Here is a 13,751-nt window from a genome sequence, read left to right on the forward strand (position 1 = left end):
TTGGCCACATTAAACCGCATCTGCCACGCTGACGCCCACTCACCCAGCCTCAACAGATCCCTTTGGAGTTCCTCACAATCCTCACAAACCTTGGCAGCTTTTTGTTTGTGTTGGACGCGAACAGATCCACGTCTGGTAGTCCCTGGCGCTGCAAATGAGATTGAAAAATTTTTGATTGAGTTCCCACTCGCCTTCGCAGAAAACTTATTTGTTTAACCAATCCGCCTGGATGTTGTCCTGGCCCTTGATGTGTTCTGCCCGTAGAGAAGCCAGATTTTTTTTCCGCCCATGCTAGGATCCTTGATGCTTCCTTGTGGAGTCGAGACGACCTGGATCCCCCCTGGTTGTTCAAATACACTTTAGTCATTATGTTATCTGTCCTGACCAGAACGTGCTTCTGGACAATGTTGATCTTGAATGCGATCAGCGCTAAGCGAATTGCTCTGACTTCCACGCGATTGATGGGGAGACGACACTCAGCTGGGGACCATCACCCCTTGGACTGGTGTGTCCAGTAGAATTGCTCCCCATCCCCCCAAGCTGGCATTCATGAACATCTCCAGGGATGAATGAGGGTGAAATATCTTGCCCTGGCGCAAGTTGGACAGATCCATCCACCATAGGAGACTCTTCTTGACTGACCATGGGACAGTAACATTCATGTTCCTCTTTTCCATTACGTGTACTTGAAAAAGCCAAAGAAACATCTGAAGGGGTCTGGAGTGGAATTTGGCCCACTGAAGCATGTCTATGGTCGATACCAGAAGGCCCATCAGTTTGGCAAGAAGCATCAATTGAGATGTGTGACTTTTGATGACCTTAGAAGTCAAATCTCTGATTGTCCTGGCTTTGGACAAAGGCAGAAAAAGAGAAGTGCAAGTAGATTCTATTTCTGCTCCCAGGTGTTCTAGTCTCCGTGTTGGCTGTAGGGAACGCTTTGTCATGTTCACTATGAAGCCATAGGAGCACAGGCATTGAATTGTGAAATCTGAGTCTAGCATAAACTTCTCCCTACTGTTGGATCGACCCAGTAGGTCGTCCAGGTAAAGATAAATGTAAATTCCCTGCTTCTTCAGATGAACCACTGAGTTTATCAGAATTTTGGAGAAGACCCTGGGGACTGTAGTTAATCCGAAGGGCATTGCTCTGTATTGATAGTGTTGCTCTAGGGCTACAAACCTCAGGAAGCGCCTGTGTGAAGGTTGGATAGGGATGTGGAGATAAGCCTCCGTCAGATCTATTGAAGTAAGGAATTCCCCTGGTATGAGAGGGTCCATAATAAATCTCAGGGTTTCCATCCTGAAGTGTCGCAGTTTGATGTACCGATTCAAGAACTTAAGGTCCAAAATGGCTCTCCAGTCGCCATTCTTTTTGGGAACGGTGAAGAGGATGGAGTAAACTCCCATCCCCCTCTCCGGCTCTGGAACAGGTTCAACTGCCCGGATGTCAAGAAGGTGTTGCAGTGCTTTTAGGGTGATGTTTCTCTTGTTGCTTAACTTTGGAGGAGGGGATCTGATGAATCTGTCCGGTGGAAGATGGTGGAATTCTATTGAGCAGCCTTGTTTCACCACTTCTAATGTCCATTGGTTTGCCTGGGAAGCCTCCCAGGCTGAAAGGAAGTGGAGTAGCCGAGCTCCCACCAGAAGAGATTCGTAGTCACACTTGTTTGGACTCCTGGTCAGACTTATCTGACTTGGAGAAGTTGTTTCGGTAGAACGGAGTGAAATGAACCTCTCTTAAATGAAGACTTTGCATTCTCCCAAGGTGACTTCTTTGAATCAGATTGGTACCTGGCCAAGGTATGTTGGGACCGAAAGGACTGGGAACCCCTTCTATCATTCCTTTTTTTTTTTTTTGTCCAAAAACTTTTTTATTGAATTTAGTAAACATACAAATAAAGCAATCAATGACTGTATCTGCAATCATTCTTTGTGTATAAGCATAGCATACCAGCAGAAAACAATATATATATATATACACACAAAATACAAACAAAACAACACATACATACATTCACACATACATATATACTTGGCAGCTGAATTAAAAAATAAGTACTCTGTCCATATGTTAATTACATCAAATTAATAATGTCATAATATCTACCAGGAATACATGTACGCATCTGATCTACAGGACTAAAAGAAAATTTAAGAAATGGAAGCCACTTGTACATCAGAGAATCTTTACCTTCTGAATTATTTATATTGCATAAACTATCTGCTATCTTGTCCATAGCATAAACCTCCCAGATTTTAGCATACCAGGCTTTAACTGGAGGAATATTGGGAGATTTCCAAAATTGGGCTAACACCATTTTAGCAGCAGCTAGTAACAGGGATATCAGGGATTTATTGAGAGAAGTAATAGAAATACCTTTCCAACAGTCAAGCAAAATGAGTTCCAATCTTAAGGGTAAACTATAGCCCGTGATATCCTTGATTTTTGCCACAATTACTGCCCAAAACGACTGCACCCTCGGGCAAGACCACCAGCAGTGTATAAATGTGCCCACCTCTCCACAATTTTTCCAACATTTGGAGGATTGATTTATCGCCATATGGCTTAATCTCTGAGGTGTTAAATACCACCGGAACAAAATTTTTTGAGTTTGTAATTGTATATTCAATGATTTTGAAACAAACGAAGGAGATGACCAGATTTGTTGCCAAACATCCTCCTGAAAATTAATTGAACTATTCCTTTGCCAAATTTCTTGATAGGCATCAATGTCTAGCAAACCCTTATAGATAAATGAAATCAGTCCCTTCCGCTTTAAAAAAGGAGATTGTAGCAAGGATTCAAAGAAAGTAAGAGGTGGATTGAAATTGTATTTCTTTGAGAGTGATGTCACCAAGTTGTTAGTTTGCAAGTATTCAAATCATGGGATTTTTGTCCCACCAGTTTTCTCTTCTAAAGATTTTTTGTCGAGCACTTTTCCATTGGACAAAATATCCACAAACCTATAAAGATTATATTTTTTCCAAATTGGAAAAGACTTGTAAAAAAACCCCGGTTGAAACCAAGAAACATCCATAAAATGAGATAGTGGAGACATAGGAGGGGCTAAAGAGAGGCGGCGTTTATCCCAAATCTGAAAAATAGCTTTAAGGAAAAGGTTGGAGGAGATATTAGGAGGTCTCTTCTTTGGAAATTCCCATAATGTAGATTGAAACGATTTGTTATTTAGATAGGTATCTTCTAGGACCTTCCAGCCTGAATTTAAATCAGCATCATGGTATCTGACAAGGCCTCCTAAAATGGCAGCTTCATAAAATTTATGCAGATCCGGAAGAGCCAGACCACCTGAGGATTTAGAACGAATAAGAGTTGCATACCCTATTCTAGACAAGCCCTTTTTCCAAATGTATCTTAAGAACGAACAACGCCAACCCACAAATAAATCCTCAGGAATAAGAATAGGAATGGCTCGAAATAAAAACAGAAATTTGGGAAAAATAAAAGATTTAATAATCTGAATTTTTTCGTTCCAGGGAATGAGTGAAGAATTTTTATTCTTTTGCATAGTAAGAATGTCCTTAATCAATAAATGATGATTGACTTTAAAAATATCTCCCAATTTTAAAGGTATATTGATCCCCAAATATGTCCAATATCTATCCATTTTTTTGAAGTGATAATTTGAGTAGATGGAATCTTGGAGAGCATCTGAAATTGTGATGGGATAAAGAATGGTTTTAGATGGGTTTACTCGAAGACCCGATATAGAAGAAAATACAGATAATAAATCAAAGACAGCTGGTAAAGAAGTCTTAGGTTTTGTAACAAAAAGCACTAGGTCATCTGCAAACAAAGACACCTTAATTTGTTTCTTTCTAATAGGGATACCAGCAATAATATTGGTATTACGGATAGCATTAGCAAGAGGTTCAATTGCGATTGCAAAAAGCAGAGGAGACAAGGGGCAACCTTGCCTCGTCCCTCTGAAAAGATTAAATTCTTCAGAATCCAATTTATTAATAGAAAGAATAGCAAAAGGCGACTTATATAAAGAATGGATTATCTTCAGAAAATTAGGGCCAAAATTCATTTTCTGCAGTAAGGTTGTAAGATAAGGAACTTCAACGGAATCAGGCTTTTTCAAAATCAATAGACAAGATAAAAGACTCAATATTAAATTTCCGGCAGTATTGAATAACATCAAGGACCATTCTAGTATTGTCCGTTAACTCACGGTGTGGGATAAAGCCCGATTGGTCAGGATGAATGTAGTTCCCTATAAAAGTATTAAGCCTGGCCACCAGGGCTGCTGTAAAAATCTTGTAATCACAATTAAAGAGCGATATCGGCCTGTATGAACTAGGGTCTAGCAAGTCTTTGTCTTTCTTTGGTAGAAGAATGATTTTTGCCTGTGACCAAGTAACTGGAAAAGAACCAGACTGTACAAACTGATTACAGGCGTCCGCCAAGATGGGAGCCAAGAAAGTATTAAAAAAATTATAAAATTCAGGTATAAAGCCATCTCGGCCTGGAGATTTATTGGATTTCATAGACTTGATAGTCTCCTGTATTTCAAGTGCAGTAAAAGGTTTGTCCAAAAGGGATTTAACCTCAGGAGAAACAGGCTTAATAACTGAGTGAGTGTCTAAAAAAGATGAAATAAGGTCTGATGCTGGATGCTGGGAGGAATATAGAGATGAATAGTATTTTTTAAAAACTCCTACAATATCCTTAGTGGAATGTTTCAAGGTACCGGATTTAGAACGAATGGAAGAAATAGCCATTGAGGATATTCTCTTTTTAACCTTCCATGATAGGAGTTTAAGGGATTGAGGAGTTCGAAACCAATATTTTTGTTTTATATAAGCCATTTGTTTTTGAATCTTGGAGACGTCAAAAGATTCTAATTTTTTCCTTTCTATAAGAAGTTTTGAATAAGTTTTTTTGCTACCAAATTTTTTAAATTTCTCTTCCAATTTGGTAATGTTGGCAACCAAATCAGATCTAATTTTGTCTTTTTCTTTTTTATACGAAGAGGCAATAGCCAAAAATCTGCCACGAATTACAGCTTTAAACGAGTCCCAAACTATATGCTGAGGTACTCCACACTCAGTATTGAATTGAAAAAATTCTTTAATGTCTTTTTCAATGGAATCTGTAACCGATTTCATAGACAGAAGTTTACTATCCAATCTCCAATTAAAAGAAAAAGATCTTTCAGTGATTCCTGACATATAACCTTCCAACCATGCATGATCAGACCAAATCATTGGGCCAATGTCTACTTTAAAAAAAAGGTTAGAAATAGAATCCGAAACTAAAAGAAAATCTATTCTGGAATAAGTTTGATGACGAGAAGAAAAGAAGGTATAGTCTCTTTCTTTTGGATGCCTGCTTCTCCAAATGTCTGACAGATTATAGGATTGAAAAATTTGAGCTAAATCATTTTGGCCATTCGAATCTTTTGATTGAGACCATTTATTGGCAGATAGAGGTAGCAGGCTTTTTTGAGATCTATCTAAAGAAGGATTGACAACATAGTTGAGATCTCCTCCCAAAATAATGGGCCCTTTATGAAAAGTTTGAAGTTGTGACAACGTATCTTTAATAAATGCAATTTGTCCATCATTTGGAGCATACACCGATGCCAGAGTATAAGGGCTACCATTAAAGACCCCATTGATAAAAATATACCGACCCCTAGGGTCAATTGAGGAATTTTCAAAAGTGAATTGGACTGATTTACCTATTAAGATGGCCACACCTCTTGCTTTGGAAGACCCGTAAGCTTGAAATTGATGAGCAAAAAATTTTGACTGGAAGACCTTGGGCTGGTTACCCTTAAGGTGAGTTTCTTGCAAAAAAACTATATCTGGTTTCTGACGAGAGATGGCAGAGGCAACCCGTTTTTTCTTAATTAAATTATTTAGCCCATTACAGTTTAGAGATAGAAATTTCAAGTGGCACTCTGCCATAATTGAAAGAGGAAATAACCAAGGTTATCAAAATTATTGCAATTCATAGCTTTGAACCCAGGTGCCACCAGGATAGCTAGAGGCGAATCCTGTAGATCAAATTTCAAAGGTATGAGGACAGATTTCAGATCAAAGGCTTTAAAAAACTTCCAACTAAATCCATAATAATTCAATACAGTTATGCTGCCAGTAACATAAACAAAAAACCATAACCAACACCAGTGGTCTAGCATTAACAGACACTAGCCACTAACTCACCCTCCAACTCTGTTAACCCAAAGTTGGGAAAACAACAACTATTTACTTAAAAGGATAAATTTGAAGCGGAAGTCTTCGTTACTGAAGACACCACACAACTAGCAACAACTACCAAATGGAGCTAATTAAAAAAACTGAAGTTCTCCATTCTCCCTCTCTGCCAAAAATGCTTATATTTAACACTAAACCCAGCAAAAATAAAATTTATAAACAGAATAACAGAGCCGAATGTATAGAAAGTTTATAATGAAAGGCCAAACAAAGCTGATCGAGTCAAGGCTAAAATGCCTAGAAAGCCACATATAATAAAACCTGTGCCTTTTACCAACTCAGATTAGTGAATTAAAGATAATTACAGGCAAACTAATATACCATGTGTAACAGCATCAGATCTCGATCACAAAGTTATTGTAAGACTTAAGACACTATGATAAAAATACAATGAAACTTTAAACAGAACTATGAACACTATTAAATACTGGTCTCCCCAAACACTCCCCACCAACTATCCTTCAGCCACTTATAAGCCTATGTAGGGAGATATGATGGTGAGGGAAACAAGTTTCCAAACCTTCATAGTAGCATAAGGCACAAACTGACACACACATACATTCCCTACCCACCCTCTGTCTCACAGATTCATTTCCATTCAACAATTCACAAAGGAAGGGAAAAGGTCCTGACAATTCATTAACTCATAGTAGAAAGAAATATATTGATATAAAACCCTAATCATACTATTCAAGTTTCTCACTCTGATCTACCCCCCCTCACTCTCTCTCTCTCCCTCCCTCTCTCCCACTCCCTCACTCAACACCCAGCCTCCCCATTCCAGCTCCTACTCAAACCATATATTCCAAGTCACCCCATTCTTCCAATCATGCATACCCAATCAACCAAGAAGATTTCCTTTAATGAGTTGATTTGAATTAATAACTCCCTCACATTCATAACATTGTGTTCAAAAGATATAAATAACCAAAAAAAGGGGGGGAACCCCCCAATTTCGTATATAAACATTGGCTTCATAGGCACGAAACAATCATCAGCATATTTCTAAGCCGTGACAGTCAGTCAGTCAGTTTATTGCGGCTCTAGGCCAATCGACAGCAACAACACAACTCATCAATAACAGTACAACACAACACCAAGTTGAAATATAACGTAACAATATAAAACTTGTACATCCATCAAAGTGGTAATAAAATTAGCTGACATAGGCAACACTTAACTAAAAGCATCTTCTTTCAAATACAGACAGCATTAAATTTCTTCCTGTCGAGGTCGGTAACATATAGAAACTTAGCAAGATCCAAAGAAAGTTGATCACTCCCATCCCCTAAGAGGAAGTAAATGGTTTGGGCCTGATTTAAAGATTCAGCTAGCATTAGATGGTTCCGCAAAAGTCTGTACCTTGCCTCTGTATGGAAAAGACAGTTCAGAATAAGGTGGGAAACCGTATCGACCTCCTCCAGGCCGCACGGACAGATCCTGTCTTCTAACGGGATCTTGTGGAAACGGCCCCTCAGTACTGCTGTGTCCAGAATGTTCAGGCGTGCCAAGGACAGCATCCGCCTGATCTTAATTGGCTGTATCTTTTCTAGATACCTGGCACATTTAAGGTCACTTGTAAAAAAGGTTGGGATATACATCCCCCCAACTTTGGCCAGAGATTGTTTTAACTCCAATTCCAGTAATCGGTCTCTGATAATTTCTTTTGCCCCGTTCTTGAACATGAGGGCTAGGGAATCAATATTCAGATCACATTCCTCTAATTTGGAATTTAATTTCCTCAACCAATTGCTGACAAATGAGTCGTAGAAGATTTGGTGTACAATGTCATCCGGATTGGCCAGCACTCTTAAAAGGAGACTCAAACCTCTATTCCACATTACTGTGGAGAGGCTTGGAAGCCCCGTTTCCAGCCTGTTTGCAATAGATGAGGCATATTTTGGCACCTGAAGGATACATCGTACAAACTTCGATTGAACCATCTCCAATTTGGTTATTTTGTTATACAGGAAAATCTCAGCTCCGTACATTAATTGGGGTATAACCTTAGCGTTATAAACCTTAATCGCCGCTAAGGCGTTATAAGCCGTGACAGAGTTACACGTAGGCAAAGCTTATAAGTCAGCAGTTCAGTAGGCAAAGCTTATATGTCAGGGGAAAAAAAAAAGGGACGTCAAGAATCCACAAAAAAAGGGAAGATTTCTGCATAGCAACAGTTCCAGCGTTTAGCTTCTAGGAGAAACAGGCCGATCAGGACGGTTCATAGGCACACGACGCCATCTAGTGTCTGAAGTTATTGAGTGAGCATGAGAGGCTGCTTCTATAAGGCCGGTGGGAACAGGAAGATTCAAATCACTGAGCATGCTTAGGCCTGAGTCAAGGCCTCCAGCGACAAACGACCAATCCTGTACAGTAACTTGCAGCTTGTACGAAGCAACTCATCGATATCTGATGTTTTCCCTGTTCAGGATTTCTATAATTGGCTTCAAAATTTTCCGCCTTTGCAAGGTTTCAGAAGACAAATCCTGTAGAATTTGGATGTTGTAATCTCCTAGCAGAAGTGGATTTATAGCCCGGGCTTTTTGCAGCAGCTTGGATTTAACTGAGGCAGAAGAGAAACGGACTAAAATGCCCCTAGGCAACGAAGTTTTCTGTCTGCGCAAAGGGCCAATTCTATATGCAGCCTCCAGGGCACAAAGATCAGATTCAGAAAAACCCAATGCCTTTGATAGCCAGGAGGCTATAAGAGATTTTAGGTCAGAGGGAGAGGCAGAGTTCTCGGGGAGCCCGCGAATTTTAACATTCCCCATTTTCAGTTGGTTCTCAAGTGCAATAATTTTATCAGTGGCCCATTCATCTCTTTTATAAAAATATTGAGTGTCCTCCTGCACTGCACAAGCCATGTTAAAAGCAGAATCTGCCGTCTCTGCCACCTTCTCTAAGGACGTTTTGAAACCCTCCAATTGAGCAGAAAGGGGCTGGATCATGGCAGATATTTTGTCAGTCATATTTTTTTCCAGTTTTTGAAAATGAAGCTAGGTCTGCTGCTGTGTTTTCCCCTCCTCCCGACGCCATCTTGCTTGCAGGGCTGTTTGTTTTTCCTGAGGCCTTAGCCTTGGGCTTTTTTGGAAAATAGTCTTTAACAGAGTTCCTTGAATTTCTTTTTGATCTGGGCTTTTGACCATCTACTGTTTCCATACTAATTAAAGAAAAAAAAAGAAAACAAACAACAACGCTGGGCGCTTGCTTAAGTGGATTTGGCAGGGGTAAGTAAGGAGCTCTGTTTTCAGGCGTCCATTCCCTATGCGTGCGACGCCACGCCCCTATCATTCCTCATGATGCATTTGGGCATAGCCTTCTTTTTATCGCGAGTTTTCCACGAGAATCCTGTCTAAGGCCTCCCCAAAAAGGCGATCCCCTTGGAAGGGATATGCTGTGGACTGTTGATTTTGAGAGGAAATTGGCCTGCCATGCCCGAAGCCATAAAAGACGTCTGGTGACCGTCGTGGAAGCCAAGGCCTTTGAGGCAAATGTGAGAATATCCAATGTTGCATCAGCAGTAAAAGAAGCAGCCTTAAGGATGTGGGTTGCTCCCTCTAGCAGACGACGGTTATCTTCTGGTAACAACTGGAGTAGTTTTCTTAGCCAAGCTATGGAAGCCCTGGAAACCAGTGAGGCCATGGAAGAAGCCTTTTCCATCATGGAGACTGCTTCGTGAAGCCTTTTCAAGGTTTCCTCAGCCTTCTTGTCTAGGGGATCCCTAAGTGAACCCTGACCTGAGGACTGAAGGGCTGCTACTGGATCATCTAAAGTTGGTGCCTGAAATAGCTCATTAGTGTAAACTGGTAAGGGATATAATTTCCTGACCAGATGGGGAAATTGTTTATTAGATGCTGGTTTTTCCCATTCAGTTCTGAGTTGCTTTTCAAAATATTCTGGGAATGGGAAAACTTGTTCCAAAGTTTCCCCACGGGGTAAGAACTCAGTGTTTTCACTGGTTCTGGATTTGATCTTTTTTGAAGCTGATGGCTTGACCTCGTCATCAGTGGGATCCTCCTGGATCTCTAGAGCTGAAAGTGTTTTTGCCAGCAAATAAGAATAATCTTCCTGTCGGAAGAAGTGACTAGTTTATTCTGGCACTCTGACCTCCTCTTGTTCCTCTTCAGAGAAACATTCTCCCTCCTCTCTGTCAGAGCCCGAGGCCATGCATTCAGAATCTGGGGGAAGGGGCTGAGAAGGCTGCTGAAAGGGAGCCTTTCTAGCTGCCTTAGTAGGCCAGGAGAAAGGTTGAGGAGGAAATTGGAAAGAAAAGGGAACCTGCGGAAGAAGCCCCATTCTGTTGCAAAAAGAACTCATTTCCTCTTGCATTGTCTTTCTAATAAACAGCATAGCCTCTGCGCTGAGAGGGTTGCCCGCTGATGTTACATTACCCCCATGTAGATCAGAGGCGTCCTGGGAGTCATCCTGTGGGGTCCGCAGGGCCATCCGAGTGTCTGGAGTGCCTGCCCTGTTCGGTTGGAAGGTCTGGGAGCCGAGCTCCGCACTTCCCAGATGGCCGCCAGTCCCTATCGCTCCATTCTGCATCGCAGGGTCTTCTGGAGCACGACGTTTCTGGGCACTTTGGGGAGGGCACGAGCAAGCTGCAAGAGCGAGTCGGCACCTCCAGCAAAGTTTCCCACCACTAGAAAAGCAGCGTGCGTCTCTCCCTCCTCGTCTGAGAGAAAACCTTCACTGTGCCTATAAGCCGTGGCTAGGTCTTCACTGTTGCTCTTGCCCAGTAAGAAGAGAAAAGGACAGAGGAGGAATAGAAAGAACAGAATGAAAGAGAAATAGAGAACATTGTAAGGTGAAGAAAAGAGAAAGTAGCCTAGCCTAAGCTCTATGCTGCTGCTCCCTGAAGAGGCAGGAACTAAACTGGTTATTCCGACAGCGCCAAGAGGAAGGAGAAAAAAAGTGTTTCCTGCCTCCCTATTGGAACGGTGGGAATAACCCACAGAGATGTCCGACAACCTCTGAGGGAGAACGACCCTTGGCACTTACTGTGAGGGGTCCTTCTCCTAAGAGGACAGGAGGACACCTTGGGTGTTTCCCACCGTCCAATCAGGGAGGCAGGAATCTAAAGTCTTCCTCTTCCTGTTGGCTGTGGGAACCACCCTCTTGCTCAGTTCGGGTGACTCCAAGAAGCAGTGTAGAAAAAACTGATCTGTATAAACTCAGTAGCTGACAACTTAGAAAAAAATTGTGTTATGAAACATTAATGTATGGGAAAAAATAGGTAAAGGCGCCTGAAATATCAAACATTGGAAACAGATGTCAGAAAAAGGAGAAAGAAGGAGAAAAAACCTCCAAATAGATAGGGCGATAGAAGGGAGGGCAAGATGTCCTCCTGTCCTCTTAGGAGAAGGACCCCTCACGGTAAGTGCCAAGGGTCGTTCTCCCTAAGAGGTGGAGGACATCTTGGGTGCTCCCAGAGCAGTATGTTAGTCAGGGAGGGATCACCCTATTCCGACAGCACATGCTGCAAGTTTCTTCTGCCAAACGCTGCGTCTGCAGAGGCATATGCATTCAACTTGTAATGGTGAATAAATGTGGATATGGAAGACCATGTAGCTGCTTTACACACTTCTTCAACAGAGGCATTCTTATCAAAGATTGCACTGGTCACCGCACTTCTAGTCGAATGAGCCGTAATCCCATTGGGAACCTTGAGGTGCATTGCCTTGTATGCCTCAGCTATGCACTGTTTAATGGCATAACTTATCGCTGACTTGGACATTTTCTGGCCCAACCTGGGTGTTGCTATGTTGATAAACATAGAATCGGACTTGCGAATTGGTTCAGTTCTGATCAGGTACATCTTGATTGCTCTACATACATCAAGAGTATGCCATGTGCGTTCTTTGTGATGTTTGGGATTTGGACAAAGAGATGGTAAATTAATTTCCTGATTTCTATGAAATTTATAGGGAACCTTCGGTTGAAAGGTAGGATCCGGGTAGAGAACCACTTTGTCTTTGTGGAATACGCACAACTCCCGCTTAACAGATAGAGCTCCGAGTTCGGAAACCCTTCTAGCCGATGTTACTGCCACCAGAAAAATAACCTTCATATGGAGCATTTTCAACGGGACCGACATTAGGGGCTCGAATGGTGGGTTGGTCAATGCCGAGAGCACTGGATTGAGTCACCATGTAGGAAAACGATGGACCTGTGGAAGAGAACTCAGCGAAGCCCCTATAAGAAAACGCCAAATATGAGGATGGGATGATAACTTGACCTCATCCACCTGTTGAAGCACAGACGATAGGGCTGCCAACTGACGTCGAAGTGTAGCCGGTTTAAGACTGGAAAGAAGACCGTCCTGAAGGAATTGGAGAATCTTCGGGATGGCAGGCTGTAAGGGATCCACGCCCTTCCTTCGACACCACCTGTGAAACGCTTTCCATGAAGTGTTGTAAATCCGCATAGTAGAGTCCTTTCTGGAGGCTAAAATAGTGTTTGTTACCTCCTTTGTATATTCCAAATCTAGTAACGATCTCCTCTCAACCTCCATACGGTCAATTGCAGCCAGTCGGGATGTGGATGCCAAACCGGCCCCTGTAATAGCATGTCCGGCCAAATTGGCAGATGAAGTGGTTCCATTATTGACATCCGATGGATTGATGAAAACCAAGGACGTCGAGGCCACCAAGGAGCAACCAGTAGGACTTCGGCTCTCAGTATTTTGATTCTTCTGAGCAGTTTTGGAATGACTGAAATCGGAGGAAAGGCGTAAAGAAGACCTTGTGGCCACAGAGATGTCAGAGAGTCTGTAGACTCTGCCTGCCTGTGGAAGAATTTCGTGAAGAACCTTGGGAGCTGGTGATTGTGAGATGATCCAAAGAGGTCCAAGGTCGGTAGCCTGAAATGATCCACGATCTTCTGAAACAATTTGTTGAGTGACCACTCACCGGACTGAATGCTCTCTCGGCTGAGCCAGTCTGCCCTGATGTTGCAGACTCCCCTGATGTGTTCCGCCCTGACTGATTTCATGTGCTCCTCCACCCAGTTGAACAACTTCACAGCCTCCTTGTGGAGGGAAGTGGACCTGGATCCCCCTTGATTGTTTAGATATGCCTTTGCCGCTATGCTGTCCATCCAGACTAAAACGTGCTGATTGCTCACTTGATCCCTGAAATGCAGTAATCCCAATCGAATGGCCCAAAGCTCTAGTAGGTTGATCGGAAGATTTGCTTCTCTGGAAGACCACTGGCCCTGCGTGGGTTTCTCGTTGAGAGTCGCACCCCAACCTGAAAGACTGGCATCGGAGAAAAGTTGTATTTCTGTCTCCACACAGTAAATCTTCCCTTGGCGCAGGATGGCGTCTATTGTCCACCAAGACAGGTTCTCCATGACCTCCATAGGTACCGTAAGGGACATGGCACGCTTCTCCATGATCTGAAACTGGTAAGGGCAGAGAAACATCTGCAATGACCTGGTATGAAAACGTCCCCACTGAACCGCTTCGAGGTTCGAAACTAGTAGACCCCTAAGTCTTGCCAGAGT

The 13,751-nt window shown here is 42.3% G+C and overlaps 1 protein-coding gene across 1 annotated transcript in view; it reads right to left on the reverse strand.

The window, feature by feature from the left end:
• The window catches only part of BTBD9 (BTB domain containing 9), a 376,375-nt gene that overhangs the window by 281,683 nt on the left and 80,941 nt on the right, over positions 1-13,751 (reverse strand). The gene's annotated exons all lie outside the window — the stretch shown is intronic.

Source organism: Heteronotia binoei, chromosome 1 (assembly GCF_032191835.1).
Source record: "Heteronotia binoei isolate CCM8104 ecotype False Entrance Well chromosome 1, APGP_CSIRO_Hbin_v1, whole genome shotgun sequence".
Taxonomy (NCBI): domain Eukaryota; kingdom Metazoa; phylum Chordata; class Lepidosauria; order Squamata; family Gekkonidae; genus Heteronotia; species Heteronotia binoei.